Source organism: Oncorhynchus nerka, unplaced genomic scaffold, assembly GCF_034236695.1.
Source record: "Oncorhynchus nerka isolate Pitt River unplaced genomic scaffold, Oner_Uvic_2.0 unplaced_scaffold_1549, whole genome shotgun sequence".
NCBI lineage: Eukaryota > Metazoa > Chordata > Actinopteri > Salmoniformes > Salmonidae > Oncorhynchus > Oncorhynchus nerka.
The window spans coordinates 9,450-23,908 of NW_027039770.1; the positions used below are offsets into that span (position 1 = coordinate 9,450).

General features: G+C 41.3%; 1 pseudogene; it reads left to right on the forward strand.

Annotated features, from left to right (window-relative positions):
• The first annotated feature begins 454 nt into the window (after window positions 1-454).
• LOC135568496 (vasopressin V2 receptor-like) lies at window positions 455-2,551 on the forward strand (annotated as a pseudogene).
• The last annotated feature ends 11,908 nt before the right edge of the window (window positions 2,552-14,459 follow it).

The following is a 14,459-nucleotide window of genomic DNA, read 5'->3' on the forward strand; positions in this document are numbered from 1 at the left end:
CCAGAGAAACCACTGCAACACCTCATCAGTAGACTTATCCTGCGCACTTCAATCAAATGAATGATCAGTAAGTTGTGTCTGTTTAAGTTCTAGGCCTACGTTTCTTTAGCCTATGGTCCTATTTTTTTTTTATGGATTGAAATCATTGAGTTTTTTGGACATTTAGGCCATTTTGTTTTGACATAGATGTGATGTCAGTATTTGATACGCATTTATTCATTGTAATTTCGAAGTTTAATTAGCCTAAACGCAACTTAACTTGCTCACTCAGACTCGCTTTTTATTGTTATTTGAGAAGTTAAGATCAGATATGGTAGGTAAATCATAACAATAGTATAATAGCATATCAACGTTTCTCATTTAGTCAGTGTATGGATCTTTGTATTTGTTTCTCTGAAGAAGAACACTCGTGCGTAAAGTTGCTGCCCTCCTCTTCGCTCTCCATCAGTAAACCATGCACCCGTTTAACAGCAGTCTCGGTAACTTCAGTATGATGATGGAGGTTGAGGACACGCCCCGGGATGAGAAACTTGCTAAAGTAGAGATCGCGCTGCTCAGTGTTATCTTCGTAAGCGCCTCTATCCTGAACACCGGGCTATTACTGGTTCTGTGGAAGCGGCGCAAACAGGTCTCCAGGATGCGTGTCTTCGTGTTCCATCTGTGCATCGCAGACCTGGTGGTTGCGTTTTCCAGGTTGCCCGCAGCTCATGTGGGGAAATTACTGACAGGTTCATTGGACCAGACCTGGTGTGCCGCTTGGTGAAGTATCTGCAGGTAGTGGGCATGTTTGCGTCCACCTACATGATTGTGGTGATGACCATTGACCGCTACCAGGCTATATGCAACCCCATGGTCAAGTTTCAGAGGAGGCACGCGCTGGAACATCCCAGTGTGCGTCGCCTGGACGATCTCCCTCGTGGGCGGCCTGCCTCAGATGTTCATCTTCTCGAGGGTCCAGGTGGCGCCCGGGGTGTTCGACTGCTGGGCGGACTTCATCCAGCCCTGGGGCCTGAAGACCTACATCACTTGGACCACGCTGGTCATCTTTGTCTTACCCATTTTGACTGTGGTGGTGTGCCAGGTGCAAATATGTCGAGCCATCAGGTCAACCTTTATCTAAAGACGCATCAGGAGGGGGCAGCGGGTGGCCTTTCGACTGCCCTCCAGAACCAGCAGCGTGGCCGGGGTATCAAAGCACGAATCAAGACCGTGAAGATGACGGTGGTTATTGTGTTCGTCTATATAATCTGCTGGACTCCGTTCTTCATGGTCCAGCTTTGGTCTGTTTGGGACATAGACGCGCCGACGGAAAGTAAGAACACGGATATCAATCTTATTATAACTAAATAATAAAGTTAACAATTATGACTGTTGATGTAGCCTAGTGCTTTATTGTTTACACGCCCTCTGATTTTGGGTAAGCTAGTCTACCTGTGCGTAATTTCATCTTGTGTTATTGTCATTGTAGCGACACCGTTCACCATCCTGATGCTGTTGGCGAGTCTGAACAGCTGCACAAACCCCTGCATCTACCTGCTCTTCAGCGGCCAGCTGCCCAAGAAGCTGGAAACGGTGCTGTGCCGGAATCCGTCCGAAGTGAAAGACTCCATTAATGATGAGGCCGCGGTGGTCAGCTCGCTCTACGTGAGCTTCAAAAGCATTTCCGACTCCAAATAGAACGCACGGTTTTCAAATCCCCACGGTGTGTTGGGATGCAAGTGACTAGAGGCACGCACAGTCAATCAGGTAACCAACGGCGAGTCAAGGGCAGTTCTAATGACGGGCCATTTACTCCCTCGATATCATGGTCAATATGTATCAAGTGATCTTTCGGGGACATTAAAGCACTCACTATAATGGAGCCAGAAATAGGTAGGATAATTGTGAGCGGACCGTAGGGTATTTGCGCAAATACGCGCCAAATCCTGGGGGGTAAACCCCCGCTAATGGATAAAGGCAGGCGGTTGGTGCTGTAGGCTGGTGCTGGGCGTCACAGGGAGCTAAATCACGGTTGTAAAACCTCTGTCAGACAACATAGTAATGAGAGACATTGTGACAAGGTGTGGTCAACAGGTCGGTGGAGTCCAGAAAATAGATTCGTTTGGTACCTTATGTGAATAATTTTCCAAATCTAATCTAACAAAATCCATGTTAACACCTGCAAATTGTTTGGCAAAATATTGTGTAGCAGGCATATAGAATTAATTTACTGCCTGTTATTATTTTTATATTTCATAAATATATTGTAAACGATCAAACTTTCATCATCAACATTGGAGAAGCTGTTTAGTGCTTTTATGAATTTTTATTTGATTTATTTAACCTTTATTTAACTAGGCAAGTCAGGCCAGGCAGAGACATGGTGAAATAATCCTTTACAAAATATAAACTGTGTGTTCACAGAGACAGTTCGTGTTTGATGTAGCTTAACAAGACAGGCCGACAGGCCAACTTTAGAGTGACCAGACAGATTTTTGGTCAAACTTAACTTTGTACATATAAAAAACGATTTATGAAAGTCTTCTCTAATGTTCATCTTCTATGTTGTAAACTGAGAAAGACAACAATGATTTTGTAGTGCAAGCGATTATAAAATAAACTACCACATTTTTTGTGGGTCAATAGCTAGGTTGTTTTCATCCAACAGATTTTCATGTGAATTAATATTAAAGAATAAAAAAATCCGCATAATAACAATATGCGCATTTTCGCACTAAACATGTGTTTCCATCAAATTGATTTGTTGCACGATAAAAAAAAAAACATTGTACCGATAAATTGCCATGTACCGAATAAAAAAAATACAAGTTAAATGGGTTTCCATCGCATTTTCAACTCTACAGATGGTTTACTCACACAAAAAAATCGCTTTGTTTAGCAAGTGTGCCCACTCTGGTATTGGCGCGTGCGCTCTAGCCATATAGTAGATTCTGTACAGTACTATATCTGAGCGCTGTTGACTAGAGCCCACGTATAGCCTACATGATGAGATTATTATGGATAAAAGAGCGAGATTATATTTTTTTTGTCAAATGGCAGCCAAACATCGATCATATGTCACCAGAATAAGACCCTCAATATGTATTGGAAAAGAGCAATAAGCTCATCACAGTGCACTTTCACCATTCTGTGAAGTTCATCATCATTTATTTCATCTGCAGCTTAATAAACTGCATACTTCCCGGAGTCGTAGTGGAAGGAACACACAAGTGTACTTAGATATGATGGTTATTGCAGTATATCAATATTTGCGCATAAAGGCGTTTCCACCGCAATTTCTCGCATAATAAATTGTACAAAACGATCCCATTTTGTCTAGAGTATTTTGAAAAGTTTACCGACAAAATTTTGTTTTCATCATCTGTCACGACATTTTTTTATCCAACATGTCCTTTAGTAGCATAAAAAGGTTGGATGGAAACCTGGTTACTGACAGCAATGGAGCTGGCATGAATAAGAACATACCTGGGACCAAGCTAGGTTTAGGAGTCTGGCAGACCGGTATGTATCTTTATAAGAGCTGCTTGCCATAGTTTCTCCTGACTATAGGCTTAGGGTGTTTCACTCTTGGTCATTTTCAGATATTTTTTTGCTTCGCTTATTTTCTTGTGCAGTGTGAACACGCCAAAGAAACTCAGACCGCTCAAAAGTCCCGGAAGCGAACCGAACTGTGCCGGTTTCAAGAAGTGGTCTGAGTTCGGTTCACTGCGGTTCCTTTTTCAGGGAAATGTTTTATTTATTTTACCATGATTTAACTAGGCAAGTCACTTATTCTTTGAGTTGTAATTGCAGTTGTAAATGTTTCCACTAGTGATTGATAGATTTACAGTTAGTGTTACTTTATAGCCTTTTATCTATTTCACACAGCATTTTATGTCATAACTAGATAGCTAGCTACGTTTTTAAGAGAGAGCTTTTCAATTCGCATCTCTCCCACTGTTTTCAGTCACAGGTGGAGACTGGATTAAGTGTGAGCAGTGCAGGAGGTTGGCTACAATTTTACAGGGGGTAGCTTTATTTGTGACCTATGTTCAAATTAGAATTGTGCAATAGCAGAGCATAAGAGCCACATCAATGTTACACTGAGTTAAGTTGTTGTTACAAAATGTTATATTCCAGTGTTATTTAATGTTATTAGTTACAGTATATCCCATTCCAATATTATATTCCAATTACTATTTTTTTTAAATTAATTAAAAACAACTATCGAAAACCTTTTGCTCCTGAATGTCATTTTAAAGGCTGCTGGGATTCAAAATCTTGCATTATTAAAATAATATTTAGTGCAATTGTACATAATGGATTGCATGGAAAAGGAACAAAGAAAGAACAAAGAAAATGAATGTGCAGGTGAGTTAAAGAGGGATTTTACATCAGATCTCCTCACAGTGCGGATATTAATGGTGACATGTGCAACACCATTCCCTCCCCCCATATTTTATTAAAATAAGACAACTAGACTTAGCTTTTAAGTATTACTTACCAAATAATTTCTAAATAAAACAGATACATGGATTTTAACACACTTGTGTGAAACCCTATGCCATAATCTTCTACCGGGGTGACCCTGGTACTTTAAAAAAATGCCATTTCTAACTAAAAAAGTGTCAACTGTAGCCATTTATTTCCCTTAGTTTATTTGCCTAAACATGACCTTCATCCACATACAAGTTGCTTTTTTGTGTCAGCAATTAGACAATGTTCTTAGGGGGGTCTCATTACCCCCTAGAAACATACTCACAAGCGTAGGAGTGCCACAAGCGGGGGTGGAAGGCAAAACAACTCAAATTATGTATAATTAAACTAAATGAATGCCACTTTCATGAGGCCCCGGATGATGTGAGGCCCCAGGCAATTGCCTAAGTTGCCTAATGGTAAGAGCGCCACGGTGTGTGCGTGTTTGTGTGTGTGTGTGTCAGTCTCATTTCAGTCTGATCTAAGCAAAATTACGACTCAGTTGTATCATGTACTACTTTGAAGCATACTTCATACACAAATGGAGAAAGACACAAACAAACACACACAAATCGAATAGTTCTGTACTTCAGATACACACTGATATGGACACAGAGACAAACACACACACATCTAACAGTTCTATACCTCAGACTAAGAATATACTCAGGGGATGTCAAAGTTCTTTGACGCTGTCCTGAGACACAGATTAATGTTGTTGTTGTGAACTGAAAACCATCTGGGGTCCTGTCCTAGAAATGCTGTCTGTGCCTTAGGCCTGCCATGGTCTCAATATTCTGCCTTCACAATTAGACACAGAATTGATAGGATTCTACACAGAGGCTCTTTCACATGGGTTGAACTGGAATCCTGTGTACGCCGGCTTTAAATGTGCCAACATTCAAGATTTCATTATTTAATCTTCTAGGAAATCTAGGCTAAGAAATATTGAAACTTGCACAAGTACAGACTGAGTTTATTGGTGTGATAATTACAAACACAGTTTAATGTTCCATAGGTCCCCCTTGTCCCTGTGATATTAAGCTGTCACTTTGACACATACATCAGGCTACGTCCTATAATCATGGCTTTAGTGCCAAAGATGGATTGTTCCTCGAAGTTCTGCGGAATTGAAACATTCGAAGGCTCATTTATATGCATTTAAGCATACAGACAGGCCTAAACACACACACCTTTTGAAACTTGATACAAACAATCACTCTTAATCCCAGGCATAACAGTCAGGCAGGTTATAAAAGGTCAACATAAGAGGCCTGATGGAACTCCTGAAGCACCATTTTAAATCTTGTATTTTCCTCCTTCATCAAAGGCTGGTTTCTAAAATGAGAAAAGGGTGAAAGGGAAGAAAGCGAGAAATGGATAATTCATGTATACTCCAGCAATGTACGTGTGAGGGATGATCACTAGACTAGGGAGAATCAATCTGTATACCATTTAATATCCATATTTAAACCAAACACACCTCAAGCCACTCCACTGCCCTGAACTCGTAATGGAACCAACACTATGTTCCAAAACAAATGACTTGGCTTTGCTTTGTACCCAGCCAGCCTGTAGGCTACCAGGGGGGCAGGCAGTTATCATGACAGACCTACAGGTAACTGTCCAAAATAAAGGAAACACCAACATAAAGTGTCTTAATAGGGTGTTGGGCCACCACGAGCCGCCAGAACAGTTTAAATGCACCTTGGCATAGATTCTACAATTGTCTGAAACTCTACTGGAGGGATGCAACACCATTCTTCTATGAGAAATTACATAATTGGGTGTTTTGTTGACGGTGGTGGAAAACTCTGTCTCAGGCGCCGCTCCATAATCTTCCATAAGTGTTCAATTAGTTTGAGATCTGATGACTGAGACACACACATTTTGTTCTACCGTCTTGGGGACCTAAAATGTATTTCCATTCAAAACCGCTACCATAACCCGTAACCCAAAACCTAACCACTCAACCCTTACCCTAATTCTAACCCCTAAATTTAAAATAGCCTTTGTCCTCATGAGGATGTGGGACATGTCCCCACGAGGAAGAATTTTCCTTGTTTTACTATCCTTGTGGGGACTTTTGAAGAACCAACACACTCACCCCACGATGCTCCTTTGAGACCCCTCTTTCAAAGTCACTGAGATCTCTTCTAGCCATGGTAGCCAAAATAATGGACAACTGGGCATTTGAATATAGTTTATGCAGTGTGGGATCCTTGGGATGCTCTTTATTTTGCAGCTGTAGAATCTTTTGAGGATCTCAGGACCCATGCCAAATCTTTTTAGTTTCCTGAGGGGGGAATAGGATTTGTCGTGCCCTCTCCACGACTGTCTTGGTGTGTTCGGACCATTCTAGTTTGTTGTTGATGTGGACACCAAGGAACTTAAAGCTCTCAACCTGCTCCACTACAGCCTCGTCGATGAGAATGGGGGCGTGCTTGGTACTCCTTTTCCTGTAGTCCACAATAATCTCCTTAGTCTTGGTTACGTTGAGGGATAGGTTGTTATTCTGGCACCACCCGGCCAGGTCTGTGACCTCCTCCCTATAGGCTGTCTCGTCGTTGTCAGTGATCAGGCCTACCACTGTTGTGTCGTCCGCATACTTAACAATGGTGTTGGAGTCTTGCCTGGCCATGCAGTCGTGGGTGAACAGGAAGTACAGGTGGGGACTGAGCACGCAACCCTGGGGAGCTCCAGTGTTGAGGATCAGCACCTGGGGGCGGCCCGTCAGGAAGTCCAGGATCCAGTTGCAGAGGGAGGTGTTTAGTCCCAGGATCCTTAGCTTAGTGATGAGCTTTGATGGTACTATGGTGTTGAACGCTGAGCTGTAGTCAATGAATAGCATTCTCACATACGTTTTCTTTTTGTCCAGTTTGGGAAAGGGCAGTGTGGAGTGCAATAGAGATTGCATCATCTGTGGATATGTTTGGGCAGTATGCAAATTGGAGTGGGTCTAGGGTTTCTGGGATAAGGGTACTGATGTGAGCCTTTACCAACCTTTCAAAGCACTTCATGGCTACGGACATGAGTGCTACGGGTCTGTAGTCATTTAGGCAGATTGCCTTTGTGTTCTTGGGCACATGGACTATGGTGGTCTGCTTGAAACATGTTGGTGTTACAGACTCAATCAGGGTCATGTTGAAAATGTCAGTGAAGACACCTGCCAGTTGGTCAGCACGTGCCCGGAGCACTCGTCCTGGTAATCCGTCTGGCCCCGCAGCCTTGTGTATGTTGACCTGTTTAAAGGTCTTACTCACGTCAACTACAGAGAGCGTGATCACACAGTCGTCCGGAACAGCTGAGGCTCTCATGCAGTGTTGCTTGCCTCGAAGAGAGCATAGAAGTGATTTAGCTCATCTGGTAGGCACATGTCACTGGGCAGCTCACAGCTGTGCTTCCCTTTGTAGTCTGTAATAGTTTGCAAGCCCTGCCACATAAGATGAGCATCGGAGCCGGTGTAGTATGATTCAATCTTAGCCCTGTATTCACACTTTGCCTGTTTGATGATGCAGAGAAGTGCCGTGATTAAAGAAAGAGGAAGAGTCACCACTTCCTCAGAGTTTGTGAAAGAGAAGTACAATATTTTATAATACCATATGCCATTTAGTAGACACTTCTACCCAAAGGGACTTTTCATGCGTGCATACATTTTACATATAGGTGGTCACGAGAATCAAATCCACTATCCTGGCAATGCAAGCAACATGCTCTACCAACTGAGTTACACAGGGTGAGTTACTGAAACTTTCCAGACAACGAGGGCCTATGGTCTCAGCTCTGATGATGTGAGTGATGACTCTTCCTTATGAGCAGGATACACGTGTATTGATCATGTACTGTAGCGCCCACTCCAACCAAATCATGACTAGCTCCAATAAAGAGCACCATTCAGGCAGTCACAAAGCCACCAGGTGTGAGACGAGAGCCCTGGAGTGCTCTGTTACTCCTGACAGAGTGGTTAGCTCCAGCTGGAGTGGCTGACTTAGTTGACGTTACAGGGCAAAGAGTGGGTGGATGAATGAGACCTGTGACTTAGACCCATTGTGAGACTCCACAACACAGTCATAATGAGCTATTATAACATACAGTGTAGCTAGCTCTGTGCCTACCTGCTCTCCTACACACTGGCTAACTAAAGAGGATAAATAGCTGAGAGAGGACAGCAAGATGGAGAGAGATGCTGGAACTATTGAGAGAAAACAAAGATAATTGATTACCACACACCCACACTGCTTGAGTGTAGGCAAAGAGGAAACAACAAGAAAACAAGAGAGAGGCCATCCATCTTTTCTCTTGGGTTGTTTTGAAGGAGTTTGAGGTGTGGTGCTGCACAACTTGATTCAGTTGTAACTCCCAATGTCTCATCATAACAAAACATATGCTGAGTGATAAAACCAAAAATGCTGTTGTGAGGGCCACGCAATGGCCCATAATGTCATAAAACTTGCTTGATGCTTCCCATTTGTTTCTAAGAAAGTGGCCTGCTGTGGATCAACAGTAGGCTATTGTAACCACTTAATGAGGCAGTTTTCAGACACATATTAAGCCTAGTCCTGGACAAAAAACATGCTCAATGGAGAATTCCCATTGAAATAGTTTTTCAGTCCAAGACTAGGCTTAATCTGTGTCTGGGACAACGGTCCAATGGACACAATGGGATGGAGGCTGAGTCAGATGTGCATGACGTCTCATAGGGAGCTCATCATACTAAATCCTTGATCAAACACAACACAGCGGATCCACAGTCGTCTCATTCCCAGCGCTGTTATCGGATTAACATATGCTGGGAACAGGGTTTTGGTGCATTTAGAGAAATCAGTCTCATTTCCCTTTGGAGAATCAGAACCATGCGCAGAGTGTCACAGGGCCGCCACCGCATCCCCTCTGTCACATTACTTGGAGGAATTAACACGGCCCCTGGATTCTTCCCCATACTTTCCCCTTAGAGTAATCTGGCCTGGATAGCAAACCATCTACTGGACCAGATTTACAGACATGGTGTAGTCAGGGTGGTGGTGGTGATCAAGCTACCGGAACCCAATGAGCAGGAGGCCATTACCGGCTCCTGCCAAATCAAAATATACAGTCACTTTGAAACTAAAGCAAACTGGTGATATCCAGTTTGTTCAGTCACACAACTATTGAGGGGTGTCATCAACCTAGTCAATGTTTTTGAAGATGCTGGAGGTTAATTCTGTTCTTTTATGAATTGCATTCAAATGGCAAGAGATCACATTTTCTTTGAATGCAGTTTATAATGACAATTTCTGAAGAGAAGAAAAAAGTGTATTATTAGTCTACATAGAAAGACAACTTCTGAAATCCCAAAAGGTCATCTCAGGCAGAGAAGAAAAGGATCTTGAATATACCAGCTGGTGGAAGCTACTGTATGAACAGTGGTGCAGGAGGACTGTGTGTGTGTGTGTGTGTGTGCATGCGTGTGAGATATATATATATATATGCTGTATGTTTACTGAATGATGGGACTAATGGCCCAGCATCAAAGAGCAACAACACCATGACAACCATCAGCTGTTATAGCTGGCCTATTCCAGCATAAATCCCAGTGCAGTCAAAATCCATTGTTTTCTGTGTTTTGTATCGCATTGTATGATGTCTAATCAAACAAGGCTAATTTTGACTCTCTAAAAGTTATTGGAGCTTTTAACATTGTAAGATGGCCAGAATTAGGGTGACCAATGGAAGCAAGAGGAAAAAGTGGTACAAAAAAAAACTGGAAAATTGCATCACGTCAGCTAGTGTAGGCTAAATTCTGTAAAAGAATTAAGGCTACTGGCTACCCGACTGGCTCACTTTCCCATTTAACTAATCTTTCTTCTCGAATCCTCAAGACATACAACAATATAGAGGTAAGATTGATATCAATTTTGAGACATGACATGTAATATTTTCATATTTTAGTATACACTTTTCATATTCATTTGAAATTTTCTCTCAAAAACAAGCGTATCTCTGTGAAATGTCAACGGAGCACTCAGCATATAACAAGCTTTCAGTTTCAAAGCATTTTACATTTCATTCAAAAACTTTGAAAGTGATGACCACAAAATGTAAAATCCTTAAAAGTTGTTATGAGAAACCTGCACAGCTATGTCAACAGAGCTTGGTGCTTATTATTCAATGTTTTCGGTTACGAAATCCGACTTTTTGTATATAATGGTGTTGAAATGTTAGTGAAAGACCCCACTGAACAATTCAGAACATGAATAATCATATTTGTCTTGGTAAAATGTATTTTATAACATAAGGAAGTGAAATTTAATCACCGAAGCACGTTTTCACCCACTCTGGGGAGAGCAGGTGGACAACATATGTACTGTACAACAGCTGAAACTAACACTGTAAAAGTGTGATTTAAAAAAATCTGTGTTAATTCCTGCTTATTGAAAATAAAATGTACACAGGACCTTCTAATCAGCATGTTTGCATGGGCGGGAGTTTTTGGCTTTCCATGGTGACATCACCATGTAGTAAATTGGTTAATAGAGAGTTCCAAACCTCTGCCAATAACAGCTAGTTTTCCCCTCCTCACTCAGACTACTCCGACAGTCCAAGCTAAATTATTGCTTGAGAAAGTTTTTTGCTAAAAATATATTTTTGCTCTCATTTAAATAAAAATCTATTACAGTAAGGTTAGAAACTGCTGCAATTTTCTTAAATTCATCACTCACTTTGATAATCTTGTTCTATGGGCACGTGTGGTTTCTGAGTGCACATGTCATGGAAGTGGAGTGTATCAGAGAGTGGGTGACTCATAATAGCTTATTTGTTGTCCCTCTCAGATTCATCCCTCCCTCCCTCCCTGTTACTCTCTCACTCACCATTTTTTGCACTTATGCTTTTCCACCAAATATATAAAAGCCACCCAGTCACTGTGTTCCTCAGGGTACATGGATTTGGATTTAACTGAGTGGAACACACTGAGTGCTGAGTCTGCATAAGTAATCACCAGTCAAAAGGTCCTCTTTAGCTCTGTTGGTAGAGCATGGCATTTGCATCAGCAGGATAGTGGGTTTGATTCCTGAGACCACTCACACATAAAAATATACACACGCATGACTAAGTTGCTTTGGATAAAAGCGTCTGCTACATGGCATGTAGAGTCGTGAAAAATTAAGTACACCCACTGGAAAGTTGCCTTTTTTGCATATTTGTACAGATGGATATGTAATCTTCACTTCAACACTATTGACAGATAAAGGTAATATAATTGAACAAATAACACTGAAAGATTATACGTTGCAATCATTTATTCATCAACAATCAACTAAGGTCAGAACGTGACAGTACCCCCCCCCCCCCCCGGCAGCTCCTGGCTAGACGGGCGGCTCCGGCAGCTCCTGGCTAGACGGGCGGCTCCGGCAGCTCCTGGCTAGACGGCGGCTCCGGCAGTCATAAAAAACAGTCATAAAAAAACAAACAGATGAATCAGTAATAAGATCCTCAATCAGCTTTCTGAATTGTCCTAGAGGCACCAGAACATCACATTTAACAACATTTTGAACATTGTTCCACAAAAGCTGATTTACCAAACTAAGTAGAGATCAAATGAATTTCCAGAGTTAACCAACCCCGAGGCTGGTTGTGTTAACTCGTGTGTTTAAAGTTGAGTAAAAATGTTAGGTACAGTGGGACTTTTTGCATATCAAAAATATAGCAATGCATCAACATATGTGACATCAAAGAAGAACCAACTAACTTTCTGGTGTGATGAGTACTAAAATAAGAAGAGCTCCTCTCCTTAAATTGCAATTTTTTGTGAAATTATTTTATTATATGTGAACAGTTTTTAGTTATTTTAGCGAATTTCTGTGTTCTATAGGAACACAGCAATATAGGAATTATATAGGAATTGGAAGATATTTTTATTTTGTGGAAATAGTTTGGCTATTGAGAGATTGATCGACTTGGTTCTTGCAAGGCGCATCAGCTGAATCATCAGGCAACCCAAGGGAGGAATGGGATTGGGGTACTATAAACCCAACAAGGAAAACAAGAAGAATTAGGACAGATTAACAAATACAAAACCAACAGAGGGAGAAAGAGGATGGATTTCTGAGGGATTTATGGAGGATAGTTCAACCCTTGATAGGGAAACAAGCATTCAGATGAACAAACAAATAAGCAAAATAGCATTAGGTAAGGAGGTAGGAACATTCTGAACATTAAGAGAGCATCTTAATTTTTGTAATGTGTTGCTTAATTGAAAAACACATTTAGGATGAGTTTGTAAATTCACTCTGGCTATATACTCTGATTTTAGAGCACTCTCGTCTGAGTGTGCCAGAGCGCGGAAAAACTGATGAATTTACAAACACACAACAACAGTTGAATATGACCAGTGTCAGTAAACATCAGCATAAAAACATAATTAAATTGTTGCCAGCAGCAAAGTGACCGTCACCAACACTCTAAATAACATGAAAACAGCCTAACTAGCTCTGCTAGAAGCGAGTAATATGGTGTTCTCTCATTTGTGTCTGAAAGTAGCTAGCCAATCTGAGCCAGTTAGCGTGGGTGCTTGACTGTGCTCTGATCAACCCTACTCCCCGGCCAGAGCGTCCAGTGTGCGCTCTGAACGATCTGAGAGCGAAACACTGAATTTACAAACGGACAATCTGACAACACTCTGATTTTACAAACGCCTAGAGCGCACTCTGGAATTCCAGATTGAATTTACGAACACACCCTTAAAACCTCTTAGAACTACCCATCCCGGATCCGGTATATTTGTCATCAGCAACCGCTGAATAGCATAGCGCAACAATCAAAAAATATTACTAGAAAATATTCATGAAATCACAAGTGAAATATAGCGAAACACAGCTTAGCCTTTTGTTAATCACCCTGTCGTCTCAGATTTTGAAATGATGCTTTACAGCGAAAGCAATACAAGTGTTTGTGTAAGTTTATCGATAGCCTAGCATAGCATTATGTACACTTAGCATCAGGAAGCTTGGTCACGAAAATCAGAAAAGCAATCAAATTAACCGTTTACCTTTGATGATCTTCGGATGTTTTCACTAATATTAAGCACATTGCTTCTCTTTACAACAGAACTATAGCCTACCTTGCAAGCATGAAAACGAACCATGGGAAAAGTGTCCTCCATTTGCTAAGTGCATAGATGACATGCATTTTTCCCCGCTGCCCGTTTCACGACAGGTGCATGATAATGGTCCATTCTAAATCAAAACAAATTTCACACATATTATTTAGTATATGTAAAGACCAGATTTAATCAAGAATAGTGGGATGGGTGACAATATTAGTATCACTTGTGAATGATGTCCAGTTTAAGGCAAACAGTGCATTCTTTTTTTTTGTTGCTACATTTTCAAATCATAGTTGCACGCCAATACAGCCTAGCTCATAGGCCAATACATTTTGATACGGTTTGTATCACAACTAAAGTGGCCAAATAATAAATCACATTAATCCGCTTTACAACGGGTTTAGAGCCTAACTGGCATACATAAGCAGCGTGTGAGTTTCAAGTTTGGGAAAGATCATTTTCACCATAAAAATGCACCTTTATAATAAAAGCAATAAATGCATAATCACATTTGCGGTCACTTTTGAGAATAGTGTTTTCCTGCTAATGGAACATTTGTGCTTATAACCTACTGCTGTGTGCGCATTGCTGCACTTATAATGTGACGGAATAGCCTAATAGTTTATCAACACTTTAAGCTAAACATTCTCATCTGTTGCGTCAGGCTCATTGCTTAATTGTTTTTAAGCTAGTGGTTGTATTAATTTGGGATCTTTTGCATCCCACAAATGTTTGGGATATTTATTTCTAGCACAGAATAGGTCAACGCTTGTACTATGGGGGAATAGTAGATTGACATAGGCTAGTGCTTTGCTGTTCGGTAGGCCTACTCAACTTGTTGGCTAACTGAAAAGTAAATGTGGATAAGGATGCGCGCAGTTGCGTCCCAGATGTGTCTGTCTTCAAGACCCAATCACGTGAC